General features: G+C 31.7%; 1 protein-coding gene across 1 annotated transcript in view; it reads right to left on the bottom strand.

Moving 5' to 3' along the window:
• Positions 1-19,399, bottom strand: part of Cht7 (chitinase 7) — a 95,317-nt gene that overhangs the window by 43,223 nt on the left and 32,695 nt on the right. The gene's annotated exons all lie outside the window — the stretch shown is intronic.

The following is a 19,399-nucleotide window of genomic DNA, read 5'->3' as shown; positions in this document are numbered from 1 at the left end:
CTATTGAGACTACGAAAAACAGGTTCATTTCCGTATTTTTCACGGGGACAATTATAAGAAAAAACAAAACACAGCAGAATAATTATCTGAGTTACATCTTTCATAATTTTTTCAAAATCGGTCAAGTCGTTTATGAGTTTATCCATGGTTTATCCCTTACAATATTCCAAAAAACCGTCAGTATAACTAACTTATCCATCAAAAACAATATTAATACGACTTCACCTGTTCCATAGCTCACAAAACCAAAATAGCAAACATTTGGAAATCATTTCCAACTTCTCCGTTCTAGCCAATTTTTGTGAGCCACTAAGGTTTATTTTTCCATTATATTTCTGCTGAATGTTTGTCCATTAGCAAGTTCGCTAGTTACGACTCTGTGGGGTCTTTCATTATCTATACTTCCTTATTCTGCAAGTTCTAAATTATCTATGGTTTCCAATTTACGAGGATATTATTATCTATGTTTAAACGTAATATATGGACTTGATGTGAAGTAAATACAGTTAAGTACATAGTTTAGGCACCAGTCTCACACTTAATTCTTTGTAATTAAGAAATTATTTTATCATTTTATTCCTAACAAAACACTTCAATGTAACTTTTAAATGTGATAAAATAAACTCAGTTCAAAAGTACTAAACTAAAAGTAGAGCAGAATACCTAAACATGGGCTGCCTCCTTGTCTATGAATTTTGGTGTAATCAAGTGTGTTTTTATTATTTACCTCTTTTTATTAATTTCGATGACGAATGACATACCAGTTTTTAAATTGACGGCAATGCTAAAAATTATTGTCCTAGTGACCTATATTTCATTATGAATTTAAAACAACTGGACCAGTGACTGCCTTAGTCATCAGAAACTTGAAAAACATGTATGTAGATCTAATTGTAATAAATCTAAAATGCCTCATATTAATTGTCTACTTCCCTATCATGTATACTACTAGTTTTTAGTACTAGCTTCGTAATATCATTTTATCACATAAAAAGTACATTACCAAATTGCTTTCCAAAACTTCATTGCTGACCCTACCGTCAAAGGCGTGATTAATAATGCTAATACATCGCCCCAAGGGAATATTGCTTTCATTGTAATCAATGTAAACGAAACTTAGATTCCAATAAAGCCGGCCCCCGTTTATTACACTTTAAAAGTCATTAAGAATACATACTGCATTAAAACATAATACAGAGTAAGGACAAAGCCGTAGGCTCTTTTAATTTAAAATCACTACTCTCCGTACAATAGAGCGGTACGGTCTGCAAAAAAAGTAATTAAAAATTGTGAATGCATGAACTACGAATAATTTCTCTTTAAGATTAAAAACTTCCTGCTCTCTTTTCAGAGTGAAGTGTCATTTTGAACAATAAGGTATTTGAAGCCGTTATACGGTATGAAGCATCCTGTAGAGCTAATTTTGCGAAGCGTTTTTAGAATTAAACCTTGCAAATTAGTGGCAAAAATGAGTGCTATTTAAACGAATTCAAAACGTAATTAATATAATACAGCGTGCGTAGACAAGCTGAGATTGAGTTGATTACCTATATTAATATTATAAAGCTGAAAGGTTTGTTTGTTTCAAAAACACGATAATAACGGGAACTACTGGTCTAATTTGAAAAATTCTTTCGGTGTAAGATAGCCCATTTATTGGCGAAGGCATCATCACTCACATCAATGCGGGAAAAACCGCGGGGCACAGCTAGTTATAATTTTAATTATAAACGTAACATAGCGAAATAAAATATGACGATAAAAAATATTTTGTATAATGTATTAAACGTTCAAACATAGACTTAATCATTAAATATTTAAAAACACTAATCGCTAAAATTTTATATAATGAAGAGCTTCTAAAAAGCTTTTAGCTTCTTACTAATGAACGTTTTACTTTTAACGTAGGTAAAATTTGTTTCTCGTTTTAGGTAATATGTAGGTATATTGCTTAGCCAAAATCACTCAAGAAAAGAGATATTATTACTACTACTACGCTTAACAATATTTGTATATAATATTAATTATTAATGCGATTATTATTATGCACTAGCTGTGTTCACGGTTTTACCCGTATTGCTCCGCTCCTATTCGTCATAGCGTGATGTTATATAGCCTAAAGTATTTTTCAATAAATGGACTATTTAACAGTGTAATTATTTTTTATATCGGGTCCGTGGTTCCTGTTATAAGCGCATTCAAATAAACAAACAAAACTCTTCAGCTTTTTATTATTAGTAAAGATTTAGAAATCAGTCCAAAATAATTTTTGTTCGAAACACAATAATTAATCTATTTTATGACGAAAATTCTTACGTTTAAATCCATTTTAAACTTTTAAATACTTTAAAATCAAAATATGTTCTGGTAAAATTTCGTTTGATGCTAAAAAACTTGTACATAATATATTTTACTTTGATTATTTTTCAGACCCAAATATCAACCAATAGAATTGCACCATTCGACGTCACGTGGTACAACCTATAGTATAGTATAGTGTATAGTATAGTGATAATTTTTTGAAAATTTTCTCTGGTCGTTGACGTCAAACTGACAGGTTCAATTCAATTGTGAAATTATTGGCCGACATTTGGGACGGAAAAATAATCTCCCGAATACCACACGAGCTTCAAAATTATCTGGCATTTCCCTCAAGGTTCCCTGCAAACAAATAAAGTCGTCAAGTTTTTAACCTTGACTAAAAACTTGACTCCTTCATTTGTTTGCAACGAACCTATCGGAAAATACCCGATAATTTTGAAGCTCTTGTGGTATTATAAGTGATTAACATCTTCCTTACGTGCTATCTATTACATTCCCTAGGTCAAAACCAAGTATTAGGATCAAGGTTAGGTATCCTAGACTTAAGGTTATTGATGTATTTGTTTCGATACCAGATGGTAATAGGTAATACTTAGCTCATTGTCAAGTTACTACCTTGATCGATGTTAACAACTTTGGTTTTGATAAGATAATACACATTTTTATTATGTTTGTATATTACGTGCTAATTTGATAAAAAATCTGTTATAATAGGTATTTGCATTTTAATATTATCAGTTATAGCTCATAAATAAAGTTAGTTTTTATATACTAGATACGGATTATCGATAATTTTCATTTGTATAATTATTGTTGTATTAATTTTAATTGTATTGTTTTGTTAATTGTATTGATTGTAATATTATGGAGTCAAATAAAACAGTTTTATCTTTCTTATGATAATTTTCTTTCATTTTCGTCTGATTATTTCCCTTCAAACTGCTCTTATTTCTAAATCTGCTCCAAAAAATATTACTAGATTTCCGCCCACGTTTTCAAATAAAAAACCCGCATAGTTCCCGTTCCTGTTGGATTCCCGGGATAAAAAGAAGATCTTTGTCTTATTCTGGGTCTTCAGCTACCTAAGTACCGAATTTCATTGTAATCGGTTCAGTAGTTTTTACGTGAAAGAATAACAAACATCCATCCATCCATCCTCACAGACTTTCGCATTTATAATATTAGTAAGATTGAAATTTTTTTTTTACATTAAACATTTATTTATTTTTCTGCTAACGCTACCCGTAAATAATTTTCCATTGTTCGCCATCGTCATGTCAGATTGTCAGACAATTTGATGAAGGGTTGATACTTACAGCTTCAGCGCTAATGGCTTTGGATTACTCCATCTTTAATTTTATGAGTTCTGCTAGAGACTTATCATTATATTTTTAGAGAATTTACAATTTTATATGAACTATTATGTATGTACTAGTTTTCCGGAGCATTTTAAAATGTATATGAAAGTATACGTTTTAGCGTAATGTTAAGTATGAAATATAAATTTTGACCGTAGTCTGTAAATCAAAGATATATTAATTTCGATGAAAAAGTATTTTGTTTAGTTTTTAGTCATATTGCATGCTTACTAAGATCACTTAGGCTTAGAATTAAGAGTATCTATTTCTAGACAAAACTTCGACAAACATAGTTTCAGCGATTTTGTCGTAAATGAACATAGGTGAATACACAAAAAAATACTCTGCCTTATATTTTATATACTCGTACTCTACAAGCAACATTATTTGATATCCATCTAAGTACTCTGCTCAAAGCTGTCGAAAAAACTCAATAACCCAGCTACCAGCTTCGGCCCTTTTTCTTTAGACAATAAGATTCAAAGTTCCTTAGCAAAAAAGCTAATCTACTTTACAACTCCAGTATTAACAACATAGCGTCCAGTTAAACTAAATTTAATGTTATTATAGTACGCATGCGTTGTGCAAGGCCAAATGAAAGGAAAAGGAGCGAATTGAACCACAGAGTAGATTTATATAGAGCCATTATTAGGCTAGCTGACCTGACTAACATTAACCTGTGTTGTGTGCTAACTGTCAGACATGAGAAGCTTATAATCAGTTAATATTATGCACATAGGTACTTGATTTTGCTTTCCGTTAAAACTTCTTTCAAAGCACTTGAAAACCCAAGAAAAAGTTTCAGTTACTTAGCCACTAATGAAAATAGATATCCAATTGTTTATATTCTAATATCTGGAGAATTCTAGTAATTTCGTCTACTACTTCTACTTTGCTTGCCTCTCATTTTCGTTATTGAAGTAAAGTTACAAAATCACCATTATAATAATAGGTACCTACTCTCTGTTATCAATAACTAGCTGCTCCGCGCGGTTTCACCCCCGTGGCTCCACTCCTGTTGCCCGTAGCGTGATGAAATATAGCCTATAACCTTCCTCGATAAATGGGCTATCTAACACCGAAAGAATTTTTCAAATCGGACCAGTAGTTTCCGAGATTAGTGCGTTCAAACAAACAAACAAACAAACTCTTCAGCTTTATAATATTAGTATAGATTTGACACATATTTATAAAATATAGCTGTTCCCCGCGGTTTCACCCGCATTGCTTCGCTCCTGTTGGTCTTAGCGTGATGATATATAGCCTATAGCCTTCCTCAATAAATGAGCTATCTAACACCGAAAGAATTTTTCCAATCGGACCAGTAGTTCCCGAGATTAGCGCGTTCAAACAAACAAACAAACAATCAATCAAACAAACAAACGCTTCAGCTTTATAATATTAGTATAGATTAGCTTTTTACATTAAACGAAACTCAAATCAATAGAATAATTCAATTTGTTCTATTTCATCGACTTTATATGTGATTCCGTGATAAAACGTAGCTTGTGTCTGTTTCCAAGGTCTTATGTCTTTGCTCAAATTAAAACATTACATTAAAATCAGAACACGGAGTCATTATTTTTAATTAAAAGTTCATAGAAACTATGAAAAAGTTATATTGTAGTATATAGATTTTCTTACAAATTATTATCATCAAAAGCATTATTTGTTGTAACATTTGCATTTTTCATTATTGTGTTTTTTTATGTACTTTATATGCCTCATCGTTCGTAACAAAAAACTTGTGCCAACGTCCTTTTAAACGGCCTTTTTTATTTTCTATTAGTAAGTTTTACTTTTAGGATATGACACAATCTTTATCAAGACGAAAAACATAATATTGATACGCAATATTTTTTCGTTTTAATATGTTTTTTTTATAATCTCTATTTTTTATTAATCTGCGCAAATCACGATAAGGTCACACTGGTACTAAATAAAGGCTTTGCGATTTACTTCTCCGTCGCTGGACGTGTGTTGCCACCCAAGTAATAAAATAACATATGAATAACTGGGAATCTACTGAATTATTTATGCTTAGAATATAGCTTAGTACCAAAATGTATGAAAATTTGAGCACTACTAAATTGGTTTTTAGTTATTAAATCTTGGTTAATTTTTTAGAAAATATTATGCAACAATAATATAGTTATGTAATAGGAAGAAGAGAATTCAATTTAGATTTAGTTAATATTATCTTTATGTTACTGTCATATGTGGGGCTTTCTGATAAACCTATAACTAACAATAATCTTCTTGGCTTTATAAATTCGTTAAGACTAACTTTTTCACACTCTATTTCATACTTTAAATAACTGCAGATGTCACCGTTATTCTAATAATATCTGAAACACCGATAGTTTTATTTAGAAACTATAGTATAATTTATTGATACCTCATCTTTTGAAGTAAGCAAAAATAAAAGGTTTCCAATCCACTTCCAATTCCACCAAAATTATTTGGCTACGAATTGATACTTGTTGCTTTGATATCCTTAAATCCTGAGTCACGAGCATTGACAGGGATGAAGATTAATTATTTTTTGGGGTTATATTCTCAGAGATCATGTCACTTGATTAAGGCATCAATTATTCTGTGTGACATACACTGTCGTGAGTTATGATGTGTTAATATGTAAATGTGGTTAATATGTAATCTTATAAAGTAATATAATATTGACCTGATTAAGAGCAACTATGGAGTTTCTTGTCGGTTCTTCTCCATAGATGTAACTGCTTTCCGAATCGGTGGTACAAATGTTAAAAATATGTTATAACGATTCAAAAGTTCTTTTAGAAGAAGTCTTAGTGAATAAATAAATGTTTAAGTATGAATTGTAATAATTATATTAGCCGCTATGTAGTTATAATGAAGTGTGAGTATTATGGGCTACCTGTGCCCCGTGGTTTTGCTCGCATTGCTCCGCTCCTATTGGTTTTAGCGTTATGATATATAGCTTACAACCTTCCTTGATAAATGGACTAGCTAATAGTGAAATAGTTTTTAAAATCTGACCCGGGGATCCTGACATAAGCGCAATCAAACAAACAAAGTCACTCTTCAGCTATATAATATTAGTTTAAATTAAAAGTTGTATATAGATCCGAATAATAACATGGTAAAAGTTTCAGTAGACCGGTTTGAATGCGTAATGTAATAAAAGAGTATGTCTACTTTATACATATACTAGCGGTCCGCCCCGGCTTCGCCCGTGGTACATATGAAAAATAGATGTTGGCCGATTCTCAGACTTACCCGATATGCACAGAAAATTTCATGAGAATCGGTCCACCCGTTTCGGAGGAGTATGCAGACTAACATTGTGACACGAGAATTTTATATATAAGAGATACAGAACGAGTTTAAACGAAATAAAAACTATATTAAATTATTAAGTTACTTCATACTTTTATAAATTATTAATTAACATTATTATATCATTGAGTATTTAATGCTTAAAACTATTTATTACATAATATGACCAGTCTATAGTCATATGAGATATGAAAATATGCGCTCTTTTCTGATTTGATGTTTATTAAAAATCCATAAATATAAGGTAGCTTTCCGCCCGCGGCTTCGCCTGCGCTTTCAAAGAAAAACCCGCTCAGTTCCCGTTCCCGTGAGATTTCCAGGATAAAAACTATCCTATGTGTCAATCCAATTGTAATCGGTTCAGTAGTATTTGCTTGAAAGAGTAACAAACACTCAAATACACATCCTCACAAACTTTCGCATTTATAATATAAGTAGGATATCATTATAGCTTATGCCTGTTATTTTACCCCATTTCTTTCCTTACTAACAGCAAATATGAAATAACCTCTATCTCTGGCATTTCCCATAAGTTAATACTTCCGAATTGCAGTATATTCTGCGCTAAAGTGACGCATTGCGGAGTACCCACGTTGTAATTCGACTGCTATTTAATTAATTAGCGATAGAAAGTCTATCTGTAATCACGAACAATCGAAATTGTTGATCTTTCCTTTGCGCTTATGAGCGTATTTCTATTCCTACGTGTAAAAAATCTCTTCCGCAGTCTGCACCTATTTTACTGCTTAGGTCTTTAAAACTACGCAATGAATGTTGATGTAGATTTTTGAAGTAAAACTTATTTAGGCGCGTTAAGAGTAAACTTTCAAGGTCGCGTCATGGCAATACCGTCACGTCATGGAGTAAGACGACGATTTGTGCAGTGGAACACAGGTGAGAGTTTGTATGGTAAAATATCTTATTTAAACCACTGGGAGATTCTAGTATGTTTAAAAATGTAGGAGAGAAAGTAACGTTATATTATTTATTTAAGACCTAGAATTTCGCTTTTACCAGTGAAAGGTGAGCAAATACGAATTCGCTAATAGGTATTTATTTAAATTCATCACATGGAAGTCTAATTTTAGTGACTTAATTGGAATCGAAGTTATTGCTAACTTAGGTCTATTAATAAATATGAAATTAGGTCTAGTAGGTATATCTATGTATATATATATATATATATATATATATATCTGTATATATATATTATATATATCACATTTTTTTTTATTTACACGTAAGAATCTTTTCAAATTGTTAAGGTAAAATCTATCCTCAATCCTCTGTACCAAAGTAGTGAAAAATATTTAGTAACCTCAATAAAAAACCAGAAAGGAATTCCCACATTCAGGAACAAAGCTAGGGAAATAAAAAATACCAGAACTTAAAAATTTAATTAGAAAGGTTTGTGCATTCGAAGTGGCCGAGCGAATAAATATAAAATGAGCCTTTCGGAACAAGCTTTGCAATATTTAGTGATGGGAATCGTACCTACATCGATATGTTGTGCTTGATGTATCGATAAATTACTTCTGAACATATCGATAAAGTGCATCTGAATACATCCATATATTGTAACAAGTATTATGTAATTGTGTAAATGTCAGTGAAAGGTACAAGGAAGTTTTTTTTATTTATACTTATCTTATTGGGGTGAGACCCCTTTGGCAGTTCCGTTATTTTGTATTGTGAAGTTTAAGGACACGTCATTTATCATAATGCTAAAGTTTAAACGCAATCAATTAATATACGTTATAATATTCGAAACGATACATCCTCAATCAATGATTGACATTTTGAACACAAATTGACTTTTAACCCGCGGTGTCATGCCATGATATAATATGTGGTTGAGTTAAACATGTTTAACAGTATTTGTATTAGCCACGGTAGCTTGCATAGTTTTTAAACAAAGAGTCTTTGGAAGAGATAGTTATTTTCTATGTATAGTGGGTATAGAAGCTAAATATTTACGTATAAAGCTGCATCTGTTTTATATACCTTCCAAGTTTTTATCATATTATAACTACTACAAACATAATTTATATCCTACTCATCCACAATGGTTTTCTTATAACTTATATTTATCGACTTAGCAAATAAAAATATTTATATGGTGATGTAATGATCGATAAAATATGAATAAGGTTATATTATGGTGGTCGATCACAACATTAATAAAAATAGAACTGACTAATACTAAAACACATAGAGATTGCAAATGTGGGAATCGAATAATACGAATGTTTTTGGATACAATTCTTATCTGCTCTTAAACATACTTTCAAAGCCGATGTCCATCTTCCTTTTCTTCAGCTTTAATTTTTGACACATAATGTTACCAATTGTTGACTCTATATAATAACTACTAATAAATAATAGGTAGAAATTTCATTTCTTACTAATACCATAAACGTGAAAGTGCATTATAATGAATAGAACTGATGTTTGTTTCTCTGTCAAGCAAAAATTGTTGACCGAATCTATACGAAACTAATGGACTCCAGCATATAAATAGTGCGGATTACATTTTAATAACCAAAAAGTTTAACATATATTTATGGTTGTAACAATAAAAAAGTAAAGTGGGTGGGATTTTGCCTGTGGATTTTGCGAGCTAATAATTTATGAGTCGGAACTCTTTACATCTAATCAATTATTTTTTGTATGAAAACACGTTGAAGTGGCAATTTTTATTCAAAATTTTAACTTGTTCGCCTTGCTTTAGTAACATATTAATCATTAAGCTCGTTCAACATGTATCAAAATAAAATCCAAGGTTGGTAATATACGAAAAGGTCAAAAATATCTAATCACCGTTGTTATATCTGAAAATCTGTTTAATGTGCACATTTATGTGTTTTTAACTGTCCTTAGAGCTAAAGGATGTACTTCAAACTATTAATTGGATCATTACAGACTCACATTACGAATTTAAATTCAAGTAGGCATAACATTTACAATATAATTATACACAAATATCCGAAATCAAAATGAATATTCGCTCTTTATTTTCACTTTCATAAATAAAAATAGTTTATTTTAAATATCTTTGTATCTAAATAATGATTCTTGAATGCGGACAGAATATGAATTATGAAAATCTAAATGTTAATTAATATTGCATGCCAGAAAATACACATGTAATATTTATCGATACATCTAAGCACATCACTACTAGAGCTGTCCAAAAGACATTAGCCGAGGTTAGTAATTTTGCATTAGCTCAGTTCTGTTATTGTCAAATACAGAGTGGATAATGGAGCCTAATATAGTTGCCTAGAGCTTACGAATATATTAGATTATATTTAGGTCATTGGTTATAGTTCTTAATGCGTTTTTTATTTATATAGAATGTTCTAGAACATTCTTAGAACGAAGAGCCGTGGGTGAAACTAGTTTTTAATTATCCTTTGACTAGTTATTTTGTGATATATGAGATATGTTAAGGCTGTGTTGAACGCTGATTATTATCAAAAATGGTAAAAGCATACAAAAAATGCGTATAGCGTAGTTGTTTTCATCAAGTAATTTTCAAAATCGGCTCTATTTTTTATAGACGATGGTCCTTTTTAGTTTTGGCAATTTCCTTTTAGTGTAAATTGTCTCATTTTATGTATTTACATGTATATATTTATTTACTTCTTCCTAAATTCATATAGTAGGTCATCCTTAGTCCACAAAGGAATTTATAGCCAGATTTTGTTGGCTCTAACATCTCCTGTCCCTTTGTTCACATATCAAGGGATCCTGTCTTTAATACCCCACTATTGCAAAGAATGGCCTCTATGGATCATTTATATGGCCCTTCGATAGCCCTAGAAACCTCGATGGATTGTTTTTAAAGAGGTACTCGCTTCGTTATGTAGTAAAGTTTGGTGGAGTGCTAGTTGAAGGAAGTCAAGTAGTATGTTTAAGGTGATGAATTAATTTTTCTAACATTTACGGCCCTTTTCAAACCTTCGTAATTTTTATATTATTAAAGTTGTCGTGATGAAAATTCTTGACAAGAAAGTTCAATAGTAACACAATACGTCTACCGTTTTAGAAACATGATTCCATGATATTTTCTCGATAGAAAAAAAATACAAAGTTCTCATTGTTATTTTTTTATAATCTCTGGCATCTTCAAAATAACAAACGTAAAGTTACGACTTTTTGGATATTAACTATAAAATATACAACCTATACGTCTACCGATTTAGAATTTTGAAATATGCGATGGTTTTGAAATAAACAAGAAATACTTGAAATTAGCGCGCGACCAGCCAATATAGCGAGAGCCGCCCTGTACCTTCCTACCCCGATCGCTGCACGAGTCATTCCCGCTACGGCCGTCACACGGGGAACTTGTGTCGCTCGCGCAATCGTAAAAAAGGGTGACAACACTATAAGACATAATGAGACAAATGGGGACAATAAAGAAAATAAGAAGAAGAAACATAAAGGTTGGAGAAAAAAGAATGCTTACAATTGGAACAAATTAATGAAGAAGTTGGTTTTATTTTAAATTTGATGATAATTGTATTATAGACGATGTTTGATATGTACCCCTGTTTTAAGTACATAACGAATGTGTAAGATTTTTTTCATTTATAGCATAGATAATCTTTTCAGAAATCCGGAATCCAGAAGGAAAATAAACCCACTGATTGTTCACAATGTGAACCCACTCCTTCGTAAGTACCTTTATTCAGTCAAAAATGTATGTTATCAACGTTCTACTGGTTTTATCGCATGATTCCATTTTTAGCAAAAAGCAACAAAGTGCAAAGAAATAAAAAATCATGGTGAACTTAGTGGAAGTATGGCGGACGTGATATGGAACAGGAGCTCATTGGAGTAGTATTATATTTAAAAAAAATACGAAAAAATTTCAAGAATTACATTTCTTAGTAGGTGGTAGATAAGTATGTTGTATAAAGAATTTGATGTTGATATTTATTTCATTTATACTTACTACACCTGTGCGGGAAATTGCTTAGTACTAAAACAGGTTTATATTCATATTTACATAGTAATGTGAGTTTTAATTTCGAAAAATTTTGTGTAAGTATATTAAATTGAGTTCCTGGGTGATCTGGAAACACAATTGGGCCCGGAAGATGGCGCTGCAGTCACTCCTCCTAATCACATGAACCGATTTGGATGAATATTTGTGTGCACATTTCATTGTTGTGGGATGATTGGTTGATTCGTTTTCACATTAGCTAATATTATGTATTTTTGTTGTAAACTTAATTTAATGTTTATAAAACATTATTATTGGTATAAATAAGCCAGTGTTCGTCTCACATTGCTGTACCTGCCTACCTACCCTACCAGGGCCTAACTTTGTTCTGGCTATTTTATTTTGATTATTTGTAATGAATAATTACAATTATAATAGAGTGCAAAAAATAAATACATGCGTCAATATATTTTGTGTTTTATTTTAAACAATTTTTCTATTTAAAAAAATATCATTCCGACCGCGGCTTTGCCCGCTTGGAATTAGGTTATATCGTGAATCCTGTTTTATCCCACAGAAGTGTTCAGTTCGGATAAAAAGTATCCTATGTGTAAATCCAGGCAATTAGCTATATTTTATCAAAATTGGTAATGTAGTCTTGACGTGATTAAGTAACAACTAACAAAAAAATATACAAATTAATATCCAAAGTTTCGCATCAGTTTTACTGTATTAGTGATATCTTCCACTCTTGACTTTGACTGAGAAGAATTAGGGTGCACTCACACACATCAGTCACCGTCACGGCACGTCACCGGACAGGATTAAAAAAAATATGTATCAATAGTTCTAGTATGACTCTGTTCCCACACGACAGTCGCCGGCACGAAATCTATCAGTGACGTCACCGGTCAGGCACGTCAAATAATCTTTCCATACATGTATCATACTTTTATCCCCACTCACCCGGTGCCGTCACGTCTCAGTTCAGTCAGCGTCGTGCTACCGTCAATAATTGCTACATGTTCTCTAGCGTGACACACGTCTAATCACTGACTAACCTGATGTATGTGTTCAATGATTCAGTCAAACCGGCGACGTGACTGACGGACAACATGACGGTGACTGGTGTTTGTGGATACGTACACAAACCGTCACCGATCAGTCATCGGTGCCGTGACGGTGACTGATGTGTGTGAGTGCACCCTTAGGGTTTATAACTTCTTTCAGAAATAGTACCTTTCATTTCTGGGCATGATGTAATATCTACGTCAGCATCAAATTCTATCTAAATCAATTCAGTAGTCCGCGTTATTGATTACCATTTCATTTTTTCAGAGTAACAATATTTTTTGTTATTTTAAAGATTATTTATAACCTGTATTATTTTGTAATAAAGTAAACATTACGAAATAATAATAATTATTAATAATGTCTAAGTAGTTGTTGGAAAGAAGATTATTTGTTTATAAGCAAGAAAATAAAACCAATAAATCAACAATTGAATAAATGTATAACAATATTATAACTGTATGACGACTCCATACATGTTTGTCCCGAGTCGGCCAGCGGCAGCGCGGCGAGTTTGCAAGAATGACTTCGCGCACACCCGCGTTCGCGATAGCGAGCTATTAGACTCCGCCCGCCAAGCAGTGGATTTTTTTTCGTGTATCGCCTTAAGGAAAGGAAAAAGGTTGTATGTTTATCTGAACCAATAACCTTATAATATAATAATATAATAAACGCAACATTTTAGTATATTTTGTAAATAACGTAAAATAACTTTATACATAGATGAATATTCTTCAATCAGGAAAAAAGTACTAACACTACTGTAAAAATATTTTTTTAACAGTAAGCAGCAGGTAAGCAGTTAATAAAAATATAAAAACGCCACATTTTAGTATATTTTGTAAATAACGTAAAATAAGTTTATACATAGATGAATATTCTTCAATCAGGAAAAAAGTACTAACACAACTGCTAAATATATTTTTAACAGTAAGCAGCAGGTAAGCAGTTAATTAAAATATAAACGGAAAATTATAGAAATGGAACAGCAAGAAGCGATGGAGCTAGGGCATGCAGAACCGGATCCGGTTCCAAGTTTCTGAAACCCGGTTCCAAATCGAGCTCAGAACCGGGTAGAACCGGGTTACCCGGTTCTTTTATAATACTTCGGAAAAAATACTAAATTAAACAAAAGTAACTGTAAAAGTACCTGATAGGCCTTTTATTTTACGCGGCTTGTGTCTTATTTTATTAAATTAATAAAGAAACAAAATTTCAATACTTCTCTTTATTTATCAGTCTTATAAAAGTACCTTGGCCTTTAGTCAAACGTCAGTATCGCCGAGGAATAGAAATTGCTAACGCTAATTATTGAAATAAGCTCATGATATTTTGGTAATGGTTCGGTCAAACTACCAACGACGATGACGACCACGACCAAAATTCAAATCTTGCCAAAATTTATTCAAAATAAAATATTTAAATCTCCCGTCATTACGGTACTCGGAAAAAAATTAATTCGAGGTCAATTAATAAAAGAATAGTTTTTTTTTGCGATTTTCGCCGAGACGGTAAGTTTATCATACAATCACCTGGAACCAAAATTGTACATCATAAAATTATCTATAAAAAAGGTTAAATACATTTTTTCCTAGGAGCTACCGTTTCTACGAAAAACCTATTTTTTATCCATTGATCTCGAAAAAATTTTTTTAATTGTGTTTTGCACAATTTATTTAATTTCGACTGGATGAAAATTCCTTAGGCAAAACATCATACGCTTATGTCAATTTGTATCGATAGCGTATTCTATTCCTTAGCGTTTTGACGGTTGTCTCGGTGCTCTTGTTATCATAATATCACATAAAAACATGAAAAGTACCCAGTTGTAGGTTTTGAGTCCCATGCGAATGTCGAAATTTGCGAAAATTTTCAGCATTTACGGCTGTATCTTTTGATGCGTTGGCTTGTGAGTTCGACTTTTTCACATAAAAGGGACCGAAGACTTTAGTATTCGATATAAATTTCAGCTTGATACCAAAAACAAAAACATGACTGGATCATTATATGAATCAGTAAAATTAACAGCTTTTCAAATTCACGAGAAATCTAATAAAAATATTTCTGTAGCCTAATTTTTGTCATTTTCGAAGCCTAATTTTTTTTGGTAATACAACCGTAGGAAACTTATAGCATCTAAGGTTAGACAACCAATCGGAGCCACGCTTGAGGCGTGGCACGAAAATTCGCGATGCACGTGAGTCTGACGTTGCCAGATACAATAAATTTGTTAAAATAATGCAGCAAAATATAAATAATACTTTATATTTTAATATTTTGGTCGGAACCGGGAGAACCGGGTTTCATACTATTCAGACCCGGTTCTCAAGATCATCAAAAAACCCGGGTTTACCCGGGTTTTTCGGAACCGGGTAAACCCGGGTGCATGCCCTAGATGGAGCTCTACCATCTTATTGCAGCTATTTATATATTACTGATAATCAGATTTATTTTGACACCATTATAAGCCTCGAAGCTGGGTTATCTATACACGATATTACAAATAAACGGTGTCAAATAGTAGATACTATAACACAAAATAGAAACGCTTGCTGTGCTTTTAAATTGAAATAGATCGAGTAAACAATAAAGTAACAGTTAGTATGACCTCGATCCAATTTTCAATCACGACGCAGCCTCACGAAGCGTCTACCACGAAGATGGGATGGTTTTATTTAGTGGGATTCATTTAATGGGGTTTGGTGGTATTTAAATGTGGGATATCCTGTTGTATAGCTTCTTTCTCTTTATTTTTAAACGATCTTTGATTTTGATATTTAGGGTTTTGTGATATTCGAATGCTGTATAAATTTATAGGTGTGTCTTTTTTCTTTATTGTCTACTAGAGGTCCGCCCCGGCTTCGCCCGTGGTACATATTTCGCAATAAAAGGTAGCCTATGTCCTTTCTCGAGTATCAAAATATCTCCATACCAAATTTCATGCAAATTGGTTCAGTAGTTTAGGCGTGATTGAGTAACAGACAGACAGACAGAGTTACTTTCGCATTTATAATATTAGTATGCATTTTGTGTCAATACCAAAACATAATGTTAAAATATGACCTATTTTATATTACCTACCTAAATGTCATTTTACCCAAATCGGATACAACTGAACTGCAAAAACCGTGACTCTCAAAAAAATATTTGATTGTTAATTCAAACGCAGATTACGAATCATAACCTGATTGCTTCTATCGTAAAAGCAGTACGTTTCTATCGTAAAATAAAACGACTGTATTTAATAGAAATATTTTCTTAGAAATTGACAACACAATTAGAGCAATCAGAGCGTAGTGGATTCCGTCACGCAGCAGCACCGATGGTGTATGATAGATAACACGGTGAAAATGTAGGTTTTAGGGAATTCTAAGTGTTGTTACCTTTGAAATTCCCTTTTTTGGAAACATTGAAGTGTCAAGGATTTTTTTCTAGCTTTGGAATTCCCCTTTTTGCATGTTATATTTTTAGGTAGTGTTGGGAATTGTGACAAATCGTCTTTAATTTTTTTCTTTGTATAATTTTTCTATTAGTGATAATCAAATTAAGAAATTGAAATTGTTATCATTTATATTAGTATAAAGTTAAACAAAAATATTCGAAGTTACAAGATAAGTTTTTTTTATTAAAGCCACTAACTTGTAGTAGATACAACTTTTGAAACAGATGTCGAATAGGTATTACAATAAACTCAATTAAAAGCCATACATTTCTATCTAAACTATCATTTATATCAAATTCAAATTCAAATTCAAATATATTTATTTGCTCGTATATGGTTCATAAGGGTGTTACACAAAATTTTTTTTATCGCATATACTGCCATTTTAAATGGCGTGCAAAAATTTACAAATTAATACAGTCAAGTTATAAAATACATTAATAGACAATTACAACAACAATTACACATAAAATTATTATCTAGAGTTTAATCTATTCTCAATCTTCTCAATAAAATTTCAACAAAATCTATATAAAATTGTTAAGAAACGTCTAACGAAGTAGAAGCAATGAAACGACTGAAATTCACAGAATTTTGTCAAACGAATTGCCGCCATTTTGTGAATTACGCGAATCGCACACAGGGCCACTGAATTTTGGACTCAGTTCAAAATTTAACTATGTTTTAACTGCTAACAATTTATCAAACGTACATTTCTGGATATTAAGATTTAACTGCTGGAATCGTATCTTGCATATTTTGCATTTAACTTGGTTAGTAGTGGCCCTGCCCTCCAAGTCAGAGGTAGTGGGTTCGATTCCCACCCGGGGCAAATATTTGTGTGATGAACATAGGTGTTTGCTCTGTATCTGGGTGTTAATTATCTATATAAGTATTTATTTAAAATTATATATATGTATGCTTATCAGTCATCTGGTTTCCATAATACAAGCGAAAAGCTTAGTATGGGATCAGATCGTGCCGTGTATAAAAATGTCCTGAAATATTTATTTATTTAAGAAAATATTTTATCTTTATTTCGGTAGATATACCTACATACTTTGTTGTTTAGGAGAAGTTTAGTATAAAAATTTGCTTAAGATCTTGAAATAATGTAATTACCAGCTGTGCCCCGCGTTTTACCCGCATTACTCCGCTCCTATTGGTCTTAGCGTGACGATAAATAGCCTATAGCCTTCCTCGATAAATAGGCTATCTAACAGCGAAAGAATTTTTCAAATCGGACCAGTAGTTTCTGAGATTAGCGCGTTCAAACAAACAAACTCTTCAGCTTTATAATATTAAGTATAGATAAGATGTAAGTAGATATTACCTAAGATTATTATCTGTAATTGGTCAGATCTGTTAAATAACTAGTGAATGCATTATACAATACGCCAAAACCTAATTTAACGTAAAACCGTGTGTATTTTCTCAAAAGAGTTCACAAATTTATATAACTTAACTGTAAATTAATTAACTAATTACATCAGAACCTACCTGTTTGCTCTTTAACTAAAGTACTGTTATACAATATAACCTGATTTTAAAAGTAAAAGTAATGTATTTTTTTGCAATTGTTTGATATTTTGTAAAAAATTTGCATGTAAGTATTTCTTAACAAGTATTTATGACAGCAATTTTGATGAAACTAGTACTTACCTAATTTTTTATGGTTATAGAAACTTATTTATTTATTACACAAGTTAATAATTGTACTTCGATTTCTTAAAATCATAAAATGGAAACCGCGTAGGTATTCAATTCTTTATTAAGAGTCCTTATTTCAGTATATTTAAAGCTTCCGCAAATGCTTTCATAAATTCGCAATAATAATAACTATTATTATGTACCTAATTTTGTTCAAAACACTATAAATTTACAATTGTGCTAAATTGTTCAAATAGTTATACAACATTCTACAAGAATATTATTAAAATAGAGGTTTAAGCTTGGTTTAAAGCCCTACATCGCTGTCGCAACGTAAATGTCAACAAGATCGGCCAACTAGTCGTCAAACAAGTCGGCGGTTTGTATGAGTGCTATAATAAATCGATCGATGTTCCCAAAATTTTAATTATGAATTGTTTATAGGGTTGAAATGTTAAATAAAATGTAAGTTTAGTGGTTATATAATCGTAATCATTTTTAATTTGCTATGGAAATCTATACAAAATATATAAATTAATAATTTTAAAAAGTATGTAATGCAATATAAATCGCCTTTAAATGGTAATATAACTTTGCTTTTGGATATATCATTAATCCTGTTACTTTTAAGACTTACATATTTGACTACCTACCTAATCTCTTACTTAAAAAGCTTTTCCTCATTTAGGTATTACCTACTGTGACTATCTTACCTAATAAGTTTCTTCTTAGGTAAAAACATAATTTATCCAGTACATCCCACAAAGAAAAAATTAGATACATTTGTCAGTACAAGAATAGACAACAGTGTAGAACATAATCGATCTTATGTTCATACATGTAACTCAATCATGCATGTCCTTAACAAAAGCACAATCTTACGACCTCCATTCGTACTTGAATTAATCGCTTGAAAAACTGGTCCAGCCTGCAGCTCTGCCCACCAGAGACTAAAGAGCAGTAACAGCCCTTTTGTGATTTTTCGTTTTATTAGTGATTCTGAAAGCGGGTTTCTTAAGCTTTCTATTGAATTAACTTACTTATTTCTAAGACTATAAGAATGGTTTTTATTTAACAGTTTTCACTTACTGCAAACGAAAAAAATTAACAATTTGGCGTGATTTCCCAACTAAAATACAGTATAAATTATACTGCAGATTAAATTTTAAGGTTTCATAACTAAAATGCAGTAAGCAATATAATTTTACAGTTCTTTAGATAGTTTTATATTTCTGGAAAAAAATTAAAAAAAAAAATTAATACGCAGTAAAATTTACCGCCATA

This window comes from Colias philodice, chromosome 8 (genome assembly GCF_061535455.1).
Source record: "Colias philodice isolate Cphi_HAF_F1 chromosome 8, ilColPhil1 Martin Lab GWU primary, whole genome shotgun sequence".
NCBI classification, from domain to species: Eukaryota; Metazoa; Arthropoda; class Insecta; order Lepidoptera; family Pieridae; genus Colias; species Colias philodice.
The sequence above is the reverse complement of the archived record's forward strand: the minus strand, read 5'-3'. Positions and strand labels throughout refer to the sequence as shown.